Source organism: Onychomys torridus, chromosome 11 (genome assembly GCF_903995425.1).
Source record: "Onychomys torridus chromosome 11, mOncTor1.1, whole genome shotgun sequence".
Lineage (NCBI taxonomy): Eukaryota > Metazoa > Chordata > Mammalia > Rodentia > Cricetidae > Onychomys > Onychomys torridus.
In genome coordinates, this window is record NC_050453.1 from 9,644,461 (window position 1) to 9,660,313 (window position 15,853).

The window sequence follows — 15,853 nt, forward strand, 5'->3', positions numbered from 1 at the left end:
GCTAATATCCACATATAAGTGAATATATACCACATTTGTCTTTCTGGGCCTGGGTTACCTTACTTGAGATGATTTTTTCTAGTTCTATCCATTTTCCTGTGAATTTCATGATTTTGTTGTCTTTAATGGATGAGTAATAATCCATTGTGTAAATGCACCACATTTTTCTTTATCCAGTCTTCTCTTGAGGGACTAGGTTGTTTCCAGTTTCTGGCTGTTATGAATAGAGCAGTAACAAACATGGTAGAGCAAGTGTCTTTGCAGTAGAATGTCGTGACGTTTGGGTATATGCCCAAGAGCTAGATCTTGAGGTAGTAGAACCCCATCTTCCTGAGGACCGTTGTACTGGTTTCTACTGTGGCTGTACAAGTTTGCACTCCCACCCACAATGGAGAAGCATTCCCTTTGTTCCACATCCCCACCAGCATGGTTGTCACTTGCTTTTATTGATCTTAACCATTCTGATGAGAATAAGATGAATCTCAAAGTAGTTTTGATTTTTATATCCCTGATGGCCAAGGGTGTTGAACATTCCTTTAAGTGTTTCTCGGCCATTTGAGTTTCCTCTTTAGAGAATTCTCTGTTTAGATCTGTACTTCATTAATTACATTATTTGTTGTTTTATTTCTTATTTTTTGAGTTATTTATTCCTTTTGATGTTAGCTCTCTATTGGATGTGTAGTTGACAAAAGTTTTGTCCCATGCTGTAGGCTGCCACTTTGTCAAAATGAGTGTCCTTTGCTGTACAGAAGCTTCCTCAGTTTCATGAGGTCCCATTTATTAATTGTTGATCTTAGGGCCTGTGCTAATGGTGTTCTGTTCAGAAGTCTTTTCCTGTACCAATGAGTTCAAATCTATTCCCCACTTTCTTTTCTGTCAGGTTCAATGTATCTGATTTTATGTTGAGGTCTTTGGTACGTTTGGACTTGAGTTTTGTGCAAGATGATAAGTATGGATCTATTTGGATTCTTCTATGTGAAGCTGTCTGGTTTGACCAGTACCATTTGTTGAAGATGCTGGCTGTCTTTTGTCCAGTGTGTATTTCTAGCTTCTTTTTCAAAAACCATGTGTCCATACATGTGTGGATTTATGTCTGGGACTTCAATTCTATTGGTAACATCTCTTTTTAAATTGTCATTTTAGGCCTTTTTCATATATAATGAGAAAGGAATTTTACATGTATATATAAAACATTTTATTGTTTAAGGATTTTATGAATGCAAACATTGTGTTTTGACCAAGCCCAACCCCTGTCCCCACTATCCAATTCTTCTTTTACCCCCTTCACTTTTACCCCCAATTTCATGCTTGCTCTTTAAAAAAAAAGTATTCCATTACGCACCATCTTATTTTATCATTTTCTCCTGTATATGGTGTTCTATATACTTGTTTGACCTTCAAAATAAACTATGATTTTGTTAAAAAAAAAAAAAAGGCTCATTCACTGTACTGTCAGTGCCTCACACAACACTGAAGAGCGGAAGTGTGAGGCCATATTGCTACTAGGTTGCTTTTTGCATTTTATTGTTGTCCTATATTCCCTAGATTCTTTACCCATGTGGAAAAATTAGCTGACCTGTTAACTAGTTCACTGGTTTTCAGGAAAGTGCTTTTGATGTCTACTATGTTTCTGACACTGGTTGGATCACTCAGGGTATAGTTACAGACAAGAGACACATCCTTTGCTGTCACGGATCATCTTATGTTCTAGAAGGAAAACCACAGTCTCATAGGTAGATAAATCATCTAAGAATTATTAGCACTCCATCAAAACAAAACAAAGTGACAAGAATGATGGCGGTAGGAAAACAGAGTCATCCTGTGAATTCCCAAATATTTTGGCCATAATCTGAATCTACAACTATTCCAGGAGGGATTATGGAAGAGAACACGCTAATATCTAGAGCTCCGAGGGTCTGATTACAAAAGACCCACCCCAAATCTTACCGCCCCATTCCCTCTGTTGCATCATAGCTTCTTTGGTGATCTGCCCCTCTACTGTTTATGTGTTGCCTCTCCACACCAGAAATTGTTTCTTCAGATTCCTCATTTACTGAGGCAGAATCCCTGTCAGAGCAGACTGTGGTTCCTCAGTGTCATGGCACAATCAGCATGTAGGTTGTAGGATCTGCACCTAGCAAGTGACATCTGCTGACTCTGGATGGTTTTTATCAGCACAAATTCTTGAGTTTTCAGCATGTTTGTCTTTGTTTGTGTTTATTTTTTGAGACAGGGTCTCTCTGTGTAGCTTTGCGCCTTTCCTGGAACTCACTTGGTAGCCCAAGCTGGCCTCAAACTCACAGAGATCCACCTGGCTTGGCCTCCTGAGTGCTGGGATTAAAGGTGTGCGCCACCACCGCCCGGCAACATGTTTGTCTTTTGGGAACAATATTGGGATTTCTGAAGCTGGCAGTACTGCATTAGCTAAGACTCTTCTCTGACTCAAATAAATAAAGATAGTGTTCTTCAAGCTTCTGATTGGTGGGTGTGTGATGACCTTGTCTGACTGGCCTTTATTCCCTTATAGATCTGGTGAGGTGCTTTGGTGCCTCACTGTTGTGCTTGGTGCCTTGGTGGCAATCCAGGGTCTGGTCCTTTCTCTATCCATCACAGCTACCACTTGGAGGATGATGGCTCTTTGTATTTCTGCCTCACTTATGTCCATTACTTAATTTATATCCTCATAATCCTCTATGACTTTATATTTGCGAACTCTTGTTTCCCAGTGTACACTGCTAATTTGCTAAAGATCTGGGTAGTATCTTATGGCTTTTCTGAATCCTACCCACAGCACCTAGTGTATTGCTCTGACTAACTAAATAGTTACTCATTAAGTTGGTGCTTGATGATTGATGAAATCATTCTGCTTTTGATGACACACCAGAGGTTATACATTCAATTGCATGCTTTTCTTGGTAAGGTTGCTACCTGGGGAGACCACTCACATGTTTGATGATGTTATCAATAATGAAAACAACTTCCAGTGCCTTGCTATTTGAAATTGTGTTTTTAAATACTTTAATTTTGTTTTACATGTGTGGTTCTTGGTCTACATGTATATCTATGCACCAGATGAATGCCTGATGCCTATGGAGACCAGAAGACAGTTTGGATCCCTTCAAACTGGAATTACACACAGTTGTGAACCATCACATTGGTGCTTAAAATCAAACCTGGGTCCTTTAGAAGGGCAGCTGATGCCTTTAACCTTTGAGCCATTTCTCCAGGCCCTCAACATACGCTCTTTACAAGAACAAGCTCTGACCTCCAATGCCACCACTACTACCTATGTCACAATAATTCCACTTTATGAATATCTTATGATTTAACCCAGGATTGTTAAGATCATGTCTTCCCATTTCCAAATACAGCACTGGACCAGCTGATCTTCATATATGAGAAGTAACTTTTTGCCACATCACTCCATACAGTCCAGTTGTATACATCAGTTTAGGACCTACATATATTGATGTCTCCTTGCAGTTATGACAATCAGTTACTTTGGACACTCATAAGGTCTCAGCTACTGTTAGTGCTCTCTGGAACTGTTGCTATGACATAACAGTGCATAGATGTCACACAGACATATAATATATATGCTTATGTATAAACTCTTCATCCACACACACCTTGAGGTGTCCAGATTCAAAAGATGTTTGAAAATCTTTATGGAACTTACCTTTCACAAATACATCATAATTTGGGAGAGTTTTAATGTTAAAACTAGCATAAATATTACAAGTCATCATAGAGTATGAAGATTAATTTATGGATCAATTTGACTGAGCATCCAGTTTTTTAGAAACACATGATTCTGGGCATGTCTGTGAGGGCCTTCTAGCTGGAGTAACATTTGCACCAGTAGAAGGAGAGGCAGATTCCCTTCCCTACAGAAGTGGTGTGTTTGTTACTTTTCTCATTGTTGTTGTGAAACACTGACAGAAACACCTTAAGGGAGGTGGGTTTTAATTTGGTTCTTGGGTTTCAGGTCGCAGTGGCAGGGAAGCCATGGCATGTGGGATCAACACAATACATGCAGCAGGAGCTTGAAGTAGCAGCTCTTCACTTATTGATAGTCAGGAAGCAAAAGTCTTGGTCTGGAAAGTGGTAGGCATAACCTCCAAAGGCCCACCCTGAGTGTCCTCCTTCTTCCAGTAGGAACTTACTTCTTTAAGCTTCCCCAAAACTGTGCCACGGGTTTGAGACCATGTAACACAAACAACACATGATGAGCCTGTGGGTGAGGTACTAAATTCAAACCTGAGGGCCATCCAATCAGTATGAGATCTTAATAAAATAAAATATCTGAGTAAGGGATAATTCTTTCTGCTTAATTACTATTGAGCTGAAACATAAGATTTTTCCCTTCCTCTATCAGAACTAAAATAGAGGTTCTCTCTCAGTACTCAGCCCATGAACTTGGACTGAAGTTATACTATTACCTCTACCAGCTCTCAGGGTAGTGAATATAGATCAACCTCCCTTGTATTTTGAATCCATTCCTTTTTTTAGCCAGCAACTAAAATACTAACTAACAAATCTCTCAATCAACTAATAAAGCTCCCAGTGCCTCTGTTGCTCTAGAGAACTTATCAATACAGAATCTAAGCTTAATGAATTTATTAGTTGGTAAGCTGGAAATGCAATTTTTGGCCACATACTCTTTAAAGCAGTGAATGGATACATCGTTCTTATGGAATCATAAGCTAGCTTAAACCTAATCTGAAAAGGACGACAATTCCAGGTAGATCTTAAATCAATGGAAATAGAAGATGATCACCAGGTCTGTTTCTTCCTCCTCTGGGAATGCAGTTGACTACATTTCCCAGATACCTTGTGGGTAAATGAGCTCTGGTGATTTAGACCTCTGTTAGATGTGGCCCATGAGAGCCTCCTACACAAGGTTCCTTCTGTCCCTCTCTGTTCAGTGATAACTTTAGTTGTGTCCTAAAGAACTTGGGACTAGAGACCAAGGGGTCTAAGTCCCTTCACCCACTGCAGGAAATTGATTAAAACAAACAACAACAACAAAAAAAAACCCAAAACCTCACATCGGAATTTACATGAATGAAAAATAACAAAACTTCTACTTTATTAAATACTGAAATTTGATGAGTGTGTTTAGTTTATAACTATAGCTAGGAGCTGGTATTACCTAATCAGCATACAGTTTCCCTGGGACAAGGGTGGAGGTGAGAATGTCAGAGCAGTATACACACAAACCCATAACTTCTGATATGCTTGATTAATATGGCCTTTTCAAAACATTAAAGTCATATAATAGTTGATTATAATCAAGATATTTTTGCTTATTTCTTATCATGTTGAAAAAATAATTTGAAACAACCCTCTTTAAATCCAAATAACAATTTGACTAGAATGTGTAGTTAAGAGTTTTCCTGCCTGGAAAAAAAAAAAAAAAAAAGAAAAGAAAAGGGGAAGTGCTGTGGATATCGCTCTGTGTAAATAAAGTTCTGATTGGCCAGTGGCCAGGCAGGAAGTATAGGCAGGACAAGAGAGAAGAGAATTCTGGGAAGTAGAAGGCTGAGAGAGACACCGCCTACCGCCGCCATGAAAAGCAACATGTAAAGACACTGGTAAGCCACAAGCCATGTGGCAAAGTATAGACTAACAGAAATGGGTTAATTTAAGATATAAAAGGTAGATAACAAGCAGCCTGCCACGGCCATACAGTTTGTAAGCAAAAAAAAAAAAAAAATGGCACCCAACGTGTTGGCAAGAGTTTCCACCTAAAACCTGAGAAAAAAGATTCTAAGACGGAGCTAAAAATAGCTTCCTAATTGTCTCTCTCAAGTTAGCGGCAGCCTGCCGGTTTGAGCTACTATGGCGGGTTCCTGGCGTGTGCATCTGACCTGTAGTGCGCTGGGAATGAGGAGTCTATAAGCGACACTTTACTCTGCTGTGTGGTGGATTTAACCTTTGCTAGTTTAAAAAAAAAAAAAAAAAAGTTTCTGGGCTATGCGCTGCTTTAATAGAACTGCTTCTGATAGTTGATGGTACACATGGCTCCAGACCCAGAGCTGTCGGCAAACTGTACCACCGCCATGTTGGGAAGCTGAGGTGGGCGAAGCCACCAGCCACAGCGGCATTTCAGTCTTACAAAGATGGATATTACACAGAGAATCTGGTTTGTCTTGTCTTTGGGATTTTTAACCACAGAAAAAGATTTGATCATAAAAGCTGTTGAGTTAAACAAATATGTAAATTTTAAAGGTACCTTGACTTTAAAATTTGGATATAAGGATATGTTGCTTTGGAAAGGAGTCTCTGCTTTTATTTCCACAGAAAGCCAGAGGCTGTGGATTTGTTCCAGATTAAGATACATCAGGTTTGATCAGCCAAGACCACCTGAAAGGTCTCCGATGACACCATGTCCCAGATGATCCGACATCCAGAATGGTTTCAAGGCAACTGGCTCAGAGGTTTACCCTGATGGACTACTCCATAATTCTAAAATTTTCTTTGTGTCCCCATAAGATACAGCGCCCCCCTCCAGCAGGAAATAGTAAGAGAAACTACGCCCACATTCCCAAAATTATCAAGCTGGCTTTGGAGATGGAATTGGCTCACTCCTTCTCTAAACCCAGACATATTGCTAAAAGAAAAGGTTAAGAGATTCTTGTGTCCCAAATCAGAAGAGCCCTCTGGTGTGGGACAGAGAAAAACCAATACTTTTCTTTAAAGCAGGTTGATTATAAATGCGATCTCTTTCTAAAGAAGAAAAGGGGATACGATATAGATATAATGGGATGAAAGGGTAGATTAAGGAAGGAACTTACTTCTAAAGAGCAACAACTTGTTTAAAATGTTTTACATTGGTATAGATTTTAGTCTACTGATACAAACTTAAAGTTAATTTTGTTATACTATGTATATATTTCTACTCATGTTTAAGGTATTGTGTTTGTATAGCTCATTTAAAATTGTAATGGATAATTAAAAATAGATTAATAATTAATCATCTGTGATAATCATACTCATAGCCATGTTAGTTAAGTCTTCTAGATATACATAGAGATATTTCAGATAGGTAATCTTCAAATACTTCAAAGACCTTCAGAATATAGCATTTAAAATATTTTTAAAATTTAGACTTTCTGGACAGTGAGACATGTCTGCTCCTGGCAACACCAATTTACTTCAGAGAGGAGGATGGGCATTAAAGACACTTCATATCTTATCTTCACCTTGGCAAAAATAGCCATTTTGGCAAGAAACTATTCTTGCCTGGACTACTTGATCGACTGTACGTGCAGGACCCATAGAAAGGTGACCACTGAACTTTGCTTGACAAAATGGTCCTTCAGGTTCCTGCTTCGCAGAGGAAACTGCCAGACATTCTACAGGACACTGAGAGAAGTGACCAAGAGACTCTAGCCCTGTGGGCTGAAGACAGATGCCCCAACTTTACAAAGGAACATTAGGTGACTGTCCAGGCTGCCAGCTGTCTCTGTCTACCCTGCAAGACTCCCAAAAAATGCTTACATCCTTCTCCCGGTTCTCAGGTAATATTACATCCTTCTGAGGTCTTTGATGTGGTTGAAGACTAGATAGTTATAATTTTCTCAGTTATGATAAAAGATAAATTAGATATAAAACCTTGGACTCACAAATATAAGATAGATAGGATATCTTTAATAATGTAACTATAATTCTTGCTTGATAATTGTTTTGTTATATGTAATTTTACTATGTAAAAGTTAAAACCTTCCTTAAAAAAAAAGAAAAGGGGAAGTGCTGTGGATATCGCTCTGTGTAAATAAAGTTCTGATTGGCCAGTGGCCAGGCAGGAAGTATAGGCGGGACAAGAGAGAAGAGAATTCTGGGAAGTAGAAGGCTGGAGAGAGACACCACCAGCCGCCGCCATGAAAAGCAACATGTAAAGACACTGGTAAGCCATGAGCCATGTGGCAAAGTATAGATTAACAGAAATGGGTTAATTTAAGACAGAAGAAGTAGATAACAAGAAGCCTGCCACAGCCAAACAGTTTGTAAACAATGTAAGTTTCTGTGTGTTTACTTGGTTGGTTCTGAGCGACTGTGGGACTGGCGGGTAAGAGAGATTTGTCCTGACTGGGCCAGGCAGGAAAACTCTTAACTACAAGAATGCCTTTGTTTTTTATCTCCTTCATGTGACTTGTTAACATTGAGCCAGTTAAATATCCTACTTTTAAAAAGCAATATTAAGAGTTAGTTATAATATATTCTTTGGGGGTATGGAGGAAGGAAAAAAATAAAACACCAAAGAATCTTTTCCTAGGGTCAGATCGGAATTTTAGCCCCAGAGTTATCATTTACTGGTGATGGACTCTCTAAATCTGTTTCTTTGTCTATTAACCAGATTTTAACATTGTTTACTATGTTGTTTAAAAGATCCATACAGATCATGCCTATTTAAAGGGGTTCTGACTAATAAATAAATAGTTTTACTCTCATATTTTCTCACACACAACTATTCCACTTCTGAGCTAGGTTTTCAATGGCTTCCAAGGATCTGTATGTCTTAACTCAGAAGAACTCACACAGAGGCTTGTGGATTTGAACAGCTGATCTGGTTTTCAAGACATACTATAGGTATATATACCTTTCAAGAAATATCATAGCCTCAAGCATCCTGAAAACATGAAAAACAACACCAAAATACCAAAGTCTATGAGTAGCAAACTAAAATGCTTTTTAAGATGGTAGAGTCTTCCTTATCCTACTTTGCCCAGAGCACATTTTGTGACTTCAATCAGCTAACTGATGTCAAGAATTCAATGGCAAAAATGATGTGAAATAAAACTCATTTTCATAATCTTCATATTTCTGTAGGTACATCCTCTGTCCTTATCAGAAAAAAAGCAATAGAAGAATGTAGTTAAAGAACTAGTTTTTGTGTCAGAAAAGGATAAGCTAGTCTCTCAGTTCAATCCTCTGTTGTCTATGTTTTCTACAGACAGTCAGTTAATAATAGCATCTATTCCTTATTAAGAGAAGGAGTGGTGCTGGTATCCAAGGTTCACTGAGCTACAAATGTGCTGATTCAGGGAAAGGAATGGATATAGCACTGGACTCAAACTGAGGTGTTGTGGTTTGGATGGGACTGTCTCCCATAGACTTGGAATGCTTAGACCCCAGTTGCTGATGCTGTTTGGGAAGGTTATGGAGCCTGTAGGACATAGAGCCTTGGTGTAAGAAGTGTGCCATCATTGGGGGTGGGCTTTGAGAGTTTATATCCTCCCCTACTTCCTGTTCTCTCACCCTGCTCAGTATTTGTTGAAAATGGAATCATTCTGATTCCTGCCCCTGACACCTGCTGCCATGTCTCCCACATCATTATGGACTGTCCTGCTGGCACTGTACCAAAACAAACTCTTCCTTCTATAATTGCCTTGGTCGTGGTATTTTATTACAACAACAAAAAATAATTGGTGTGTGAGGGGCACAGTGTGTTCCTGTAGTTATTTTGAACTCCTTGGGTCTGCCTGACTGGTCCATTTATGCACATTATACGCCCTGTAGTTGTGTCCCGGTTAAACCAATGCTGAGGATCCTCCTTCATTTTTGCCCACGTTGAGTTTTCTTCTTCCCCTCTGGGCTTCCAACACAGTAAGCATTTTGTGCTTCAGCACATCTTCCTCTGTGAATCAGAGTGGGAAGATGACCATATTTCTTTGAGTTTTAAAAGGTGTAAGAGTGAGCAATAGAGTCTGAGCAGTGGTAGGTTGTGAGCATCGATGGACTATGTTTAATTCTGCAATCTGTAAATCACAAACTGACCTTCTGAAGCAGAGGGCTACAGTAGCCATAAAGGCACAGTAAGGGAAAGCTATTGGCACCTAGCAAAAAGAATGGAATCTCCCCTCAGAGTTAATCCAGTTGGACCAACCAATCACCTGGCTAATGGCCATGCCTTAGGAAGGTGTATTTCCCCTAAGCCTGGCTAAAGAGATTGAAGTATAATTATCCCTTTAATAAAATAATGTACTTTTCCTTCCCAGAATTCCAGCTTCCTAGTGCAATTGCTCATTACCTGTCAGGAGTAATTTCTGAGTCGGCCATTCTTTTCTCTTCTAGAATCTGGTTAGAGTTTAAGTATACTCTCTCTATTACTATGGGTGTCCTTCCTTCCTTCTCTCTCTAAATATCTCTTCCTTACAAGTGTAGTGTGCTTGTCTACCACATGGCTAACCTCCATGTAAGCTTAGCTCAATTGGCTTTTTCCCTTTCTTTTTCCAGGCTGAGATTTACAGCTTGTCTACCCTGGAACTTTTCTTTTGAAATTAAATAAAATTGTTGCCAAGCTTCTGTTTGAGTTCATTATTTAATTCTTTGGGGACCCTAAATTCCCAGCATCACTAGTTTAGACTAGGAGTGAGGCATATTCCAAGTTCATCAGGGTATGAACAATGCTGTCCCCATCTCCACAGCAACCCTGTCCTTTGGTTTATTTAAATGTGAGTTGGCTTTTCCTACTGTATGATAAATCCCCTTAAAGACAGGCACCATATCCTTTTTATCTATCAGTTTTCATTAAGAACATAGCATGATGTTTTGGACATATATTCCAAAGGTAACATTTAAATAAGCTAAAAAGCTTAAGTAAACTTAATTTGACTCATGGTTAAAGGAATACATCATTGCTGTGTCACCATGGTATAGACATCAATGGTAAGAGCTTAAACATATACATTTCCTAATGGCTTATTTATAACTATGAATTCCATGTTTCCCTTTCCTATCCTTCATCTTACCCTCAATTAAAAATGGAATTGATTAAACAGGTAAGATAAATTTCATAATACTACTTTTGATTTGCTAAGTAAAAATAAACATATTTTATCAATGATACTTTGAATTCTATACAACAAAATAGTACATAATTATATATTATATAACTATATAGTGTATACATATTACATGCTGTATTATGTGAACCAGAGAAACATTTTGGAAGGTTTCAGGAAAATTATTAACTTGTTTAGACCAAGTTATTTCTTTCTGAGCCTGGTCATGATCTCTGTGTTAGTCACAGCATGGAGAGAGTGGGAGTGGGAACAGCGATATATCTCCTTGAACTTTAATTAAATTAATTTATTCATAGCTTTCCAGAGATCTTTCTAAGCCACTACAAAAGCAAGTGAGGCTAGATACGATAAGAGAGGAGAGATGCAGCCATGAAGGTGGAGCACTCAACACTGGGAAAGATGCCCACCCTAGTTTAGTGCCATTGACAGTTAAGGAGACAAGACGTACCACAGGACGTCATGGAGGTGGGGCACTGGACCTCTAAGGGGAGCAAGATGGATGAGGGCCATCAAAAGGCACAAAAGGCATGGGGATATCTTTAAAGTGGGAGAAGTTGGACAGCATGGACGAATTTCACGCTGAGATTTTGCCAAGAGTACCCAGTGTTCCTTCCCTGCTTCTTGAGGTCAATCCTGCCTTCTCCCTGCTGTCGGTGCCTCTCCTCTCCTTTTCCCAACCACTCCCATTTCTGAGGAGTGATGAGGCTGTTTCTGTCCTCCTGTAGGCAGACCTGGGTGTGCCTGCAAGTCTTAAGTTAGGGATGTCCAGTGGACATTGACTCTACAATGGTACCGCATGGCTTAGCTTGTGTGCACATCTTCAAGAGTATAAGGTTGATAAGAATGATCAGGCTGGATCAGGCACCAATAGTATTTGACTTTTCTGTTTCCCTGTATAGAATAGACACTTGATAATTGTTATCTCCAAGAATTAATTTTTTTTAGCATCCTGTGACTTTTTTCCAGAGGATTCTTAAAATACCCATATTATACATGTTGTAATTAATTTTAACTATTATTATAACTTGAAATCCAGTAAAGGAGTAGATCTTAAGTATCTGGATATGTAAATTATTTTGATTGTGTTAATACTTTGAAAATGTATTTGTCTATCAACCATTACATATCATGTACCCAGAATGTACACTTTTTTAAAATTTTACTTCAATAATCCTGAAAAGCACTACAAATAAGTGCATATTTAAAAAATGGGCTTTTATGACATTTTGTGATTTGGGTTTTTACAACTATCATTGTATCCAATGATATATTTTCAACATCAGCCTAACCTATTGCCCACTAAAGCAGAGATCTGATTCAGGAGACCTGGAAAGAGGTCTTCATGTCCTCGGTGCTAACAAATCTTGTAGATAACAGAGACAAGTGACTCATTGGAAACTCTGGAAAGTGGTATTAATAAAGTGACAGGAAGAGAATCATTCTGTCTGTGCAAGCCTGACTATCTGCTTCGAAGGAGGGCTGGGTCTGTGAACTTTAATATTTATAACATAAGCAGACATTAGCACAAAGGAGAAATAGAATATACATCTTGAATAGTATTTGAAGTATTAAATTACGATTAAAACTGAGTATCATTTTCATCCATGAAAGTCTGATGGGATTACTGTAAGCATAGCTTTGTGAAAACATTTGAGATGCAGTCTACACACAATGAGAAAAAGGATTAATGACAACATCACCAAGTGTCATATTTCTTTTCTCCTTTTGAGGTAGGGTTTCATGTAATTCTGACTGGCCTCAAGTTCACTGGATAGCTGATGATGATCTTGACCTCTAGATCTTCCTGCCAGATTATAGGCATCTGACAGCAAGTCCAGTTCATACAGTGTTAATGACAGAACCCATGTTGTGTGTGATGGGGAAACATATTACCAACTGAGCCAAACTCCAATGCCCAAGAGTCAGAAACCTTGACAAGGCAAAATTTTGTGTGAAATTCAGACCATTTGTCTGATTAGGCATCATATAGTTGGCAAAAAGAATACTTGAATCAAACATCACTTAGAAAATTTGACTTTCTATTTCTAAGAAAAAACAAAACAACAACAAAATCACTCATCTTAGTTCTCATAAAATAATTCCCAAGGGTCTTTACACATCAAATAGCTCTTACAGAATCAAATTTTGATGAGGTAAGTGTAAGGAATTTAGTAACATATGGATTAAATTTCCCTTAAAATAGACATTATTTTAAAATTGAAGAGAAAAAATTCTTAGTAAAATATGAAAGTATGCTTTGGGTTTTTCTTGAACCCCAAACACAATTTAAAAAATAGTTCAAGATGTTCACCAAATAACCAATACAGCTGGGTTCACCCAAACCTAGTTCCAAGATATGAACTGTAGGGAATTCTGGTGATTACAAATATGGTAAAATTATTTGCAGATATTGGCAAAATGTCAGAGATAAACGGAGAAAGAGCCAAATTTTAAATATAAACAGATTAAAAGTTACACTTTCTATCTTTAAAAATTTAGGGATAATCACATCCCTTAATAGCTGATGAAATAATTTATAGTCACATTTTTCATAAGAAAATATTTAGTAATAAATGTGGATAAATATTTCAAGAAAAATTCCATTAGTAAAAGAAGTCCAATATAGGAATAAAATTGCAACAACCTATGTGTTCTAATCAGAACAAAGCTTTAAAAATTCAATACTATCACACCTTGAGGCACATGCTTTTATTAGTTTTGATCTTTATTATTTGATCAGATTCATGAAACCAATACAACAAAATTACATTATTGTGTTTATTGTGAAAGAGCACTAAATATTGTCAAGTGTTTTGATTTTTTCTGAATTATTTGAAATAATCAAGTGTTTTATTTTTCCATTCATTCTTTTATGAGATATATTACATTGATGAATGTTTTTATGTCAAACCATCCTTGCATTTCAAGAACAAACTCCATTACTAGTAGGGTGTAACCATTTTAATATCTACTGACCAGTTGCTAGTGTTCAAGGATTTTTATGTCAGTGTTCACAATGCCTATGGCAGGCACTTTCCTCCTTCTGTGGTGTCTTTCTGTGTGGTGATATATTGTGTACCATAATAAAATTTGCCTGAAGATCAGAGAACAGAACAAGCCACTAGATTAAACATAGATGCCAGGCAGTGGTGGCACACATCTTTAATCCTAGAACCTGGGGGACAGAGATCTACCTGGATGTCTGTGAATTCAAAGCCACCCTGGATTACATGACATTGATTCAGTCTAGGAGAGAAACAGAGCTAGGCAGTGGTGGCACACACCTTTAATCCCAGTACTTAGGAGTCACAAGCCTTTAATCCCAGCACTTGAGATCTCATGCCTTTGCTACCAGTATTTGGGAAGCACATATGCCATTAATCCCAGCACTAAGAGGAAGTGATACAGCTGAGCAGAGAAAGGTATATAAGGTGTGAGGAGACAGGAACTAGAAGCTTCCAGCTGAAGCATTTTCTGCAGAAGTCCTTTTTGGCTGAGGCCTTTTTCAACTGGACCCCTTTGGGCTGAGGACTCAGAGACATTCAGCCAGAGGAGTCATGGATTTGGCAAAGTGAGAAGTAGCCTGTGGCTTATTGCTTTGTCTCTCTTATCTTTCAGCATTTACCTCAATATCTGGCTCCGGATTTTTTATTAAAAAGAACTATTAGATTTCAAGCAACATTTCTGGCTATGGTTCCAGGATAATTCTAACATCATGGAATAACTTGTTTTCTCCTTGTCAATCTAAGAAGCATTGCTATTGCTTCTTCTACAAAGGGACAGACTTTTGCTCAGTTCAGTTCAGGGTCGAGGCCTTCTCTATAAAATGATCTATGGGTGATCATTAACCATAATAGTTAAACCAGAAATGACTGAAGTACCCATGGGTAGACAAATGAATAGGCAAATATGGTACACTTTGTGAAGATGTGGTTCCAGCAACTTCTAAAATACATGCCAACAATTATGTAAATTTTACCATAATAAAGTTAGACAATAAATGCAAAAGCCATTGTCTTGGTTACTTTTCTTATGACAAGAAACAATGTAAGAGAGAATTTCTGACTGTGGGTTGAGGGCACAGTCCATTATGGATAGAAGGCATGGTAGTCAGAACTTAAGATTGTTGCTCACATTGCCTCCTCCATCAAGAAGCAGAGAATAAGGGATGCCTGTGCTCTCCCAACCTCCTCCTTTTTATTTAGTGCAGGACCCCAGTCCATAAATGGTATCACACATAGGTAAAAGAGGTCTTCCCACCTCAATGAACTTAATCTAGATAATCTTCCCCCAATGAAATAACACAAAGACCCAAATGGCAATGTCTCCATCCCTAAGCCAAAGGCACAGTACATATCTCTGAGTGATGTCAGCTACTCTTGGCAATATCTGTAAGAACAGTGACTCTTAGCAAAATATACTACAACAAGAACACTGAACTTGCCAATAGCGCCAAAATCCTTATACAGATAACAGGAAAGCTAAGGGGAGAGAAAACTTAGCATATCCTCCACACAAGACAGTAGGCAAGGGAGAAGGGCTCGCATCTGCTGTAGTTAGTTTCTGTAAGTCTTCATGGGACCATACTAGACTTGTACAGCCACTTCATTCCCTGACTCCTCATCCCATGTGAGGAGTTCATTTCTGTCCCTCATATTCTTGGCTAATTTGATGTCACCTTCCAGAGCAACTCAAGCCTTCAGTCCACACTGACCTTTCTTCCTCTTGATTGCTGTCATTTTTTCCATTGAGTTCCCTATTGGTTGTGAAAATAGGAAGCAGTGATTATCCAGGCATAACCCTGCATGTTTCCTCTGTGGAGCATGAACCTGATTTTCCTGTGGTCACAGGATGAGCCACCCACACAAACAATGAGCTTCCTTTTTTACCTGTTGATTCAGTACCACAAAGAGCCACAGAAGGTGGACAGGAACACAAAAGTACTAAGTGCGTTACAGTGAGAGCCAGGCTTGACCAAAACATTCTAGGAACTGGTTCTCGGGTCACCTTTAGGAGTTCATCATGAATAAAAGGACCCTTCA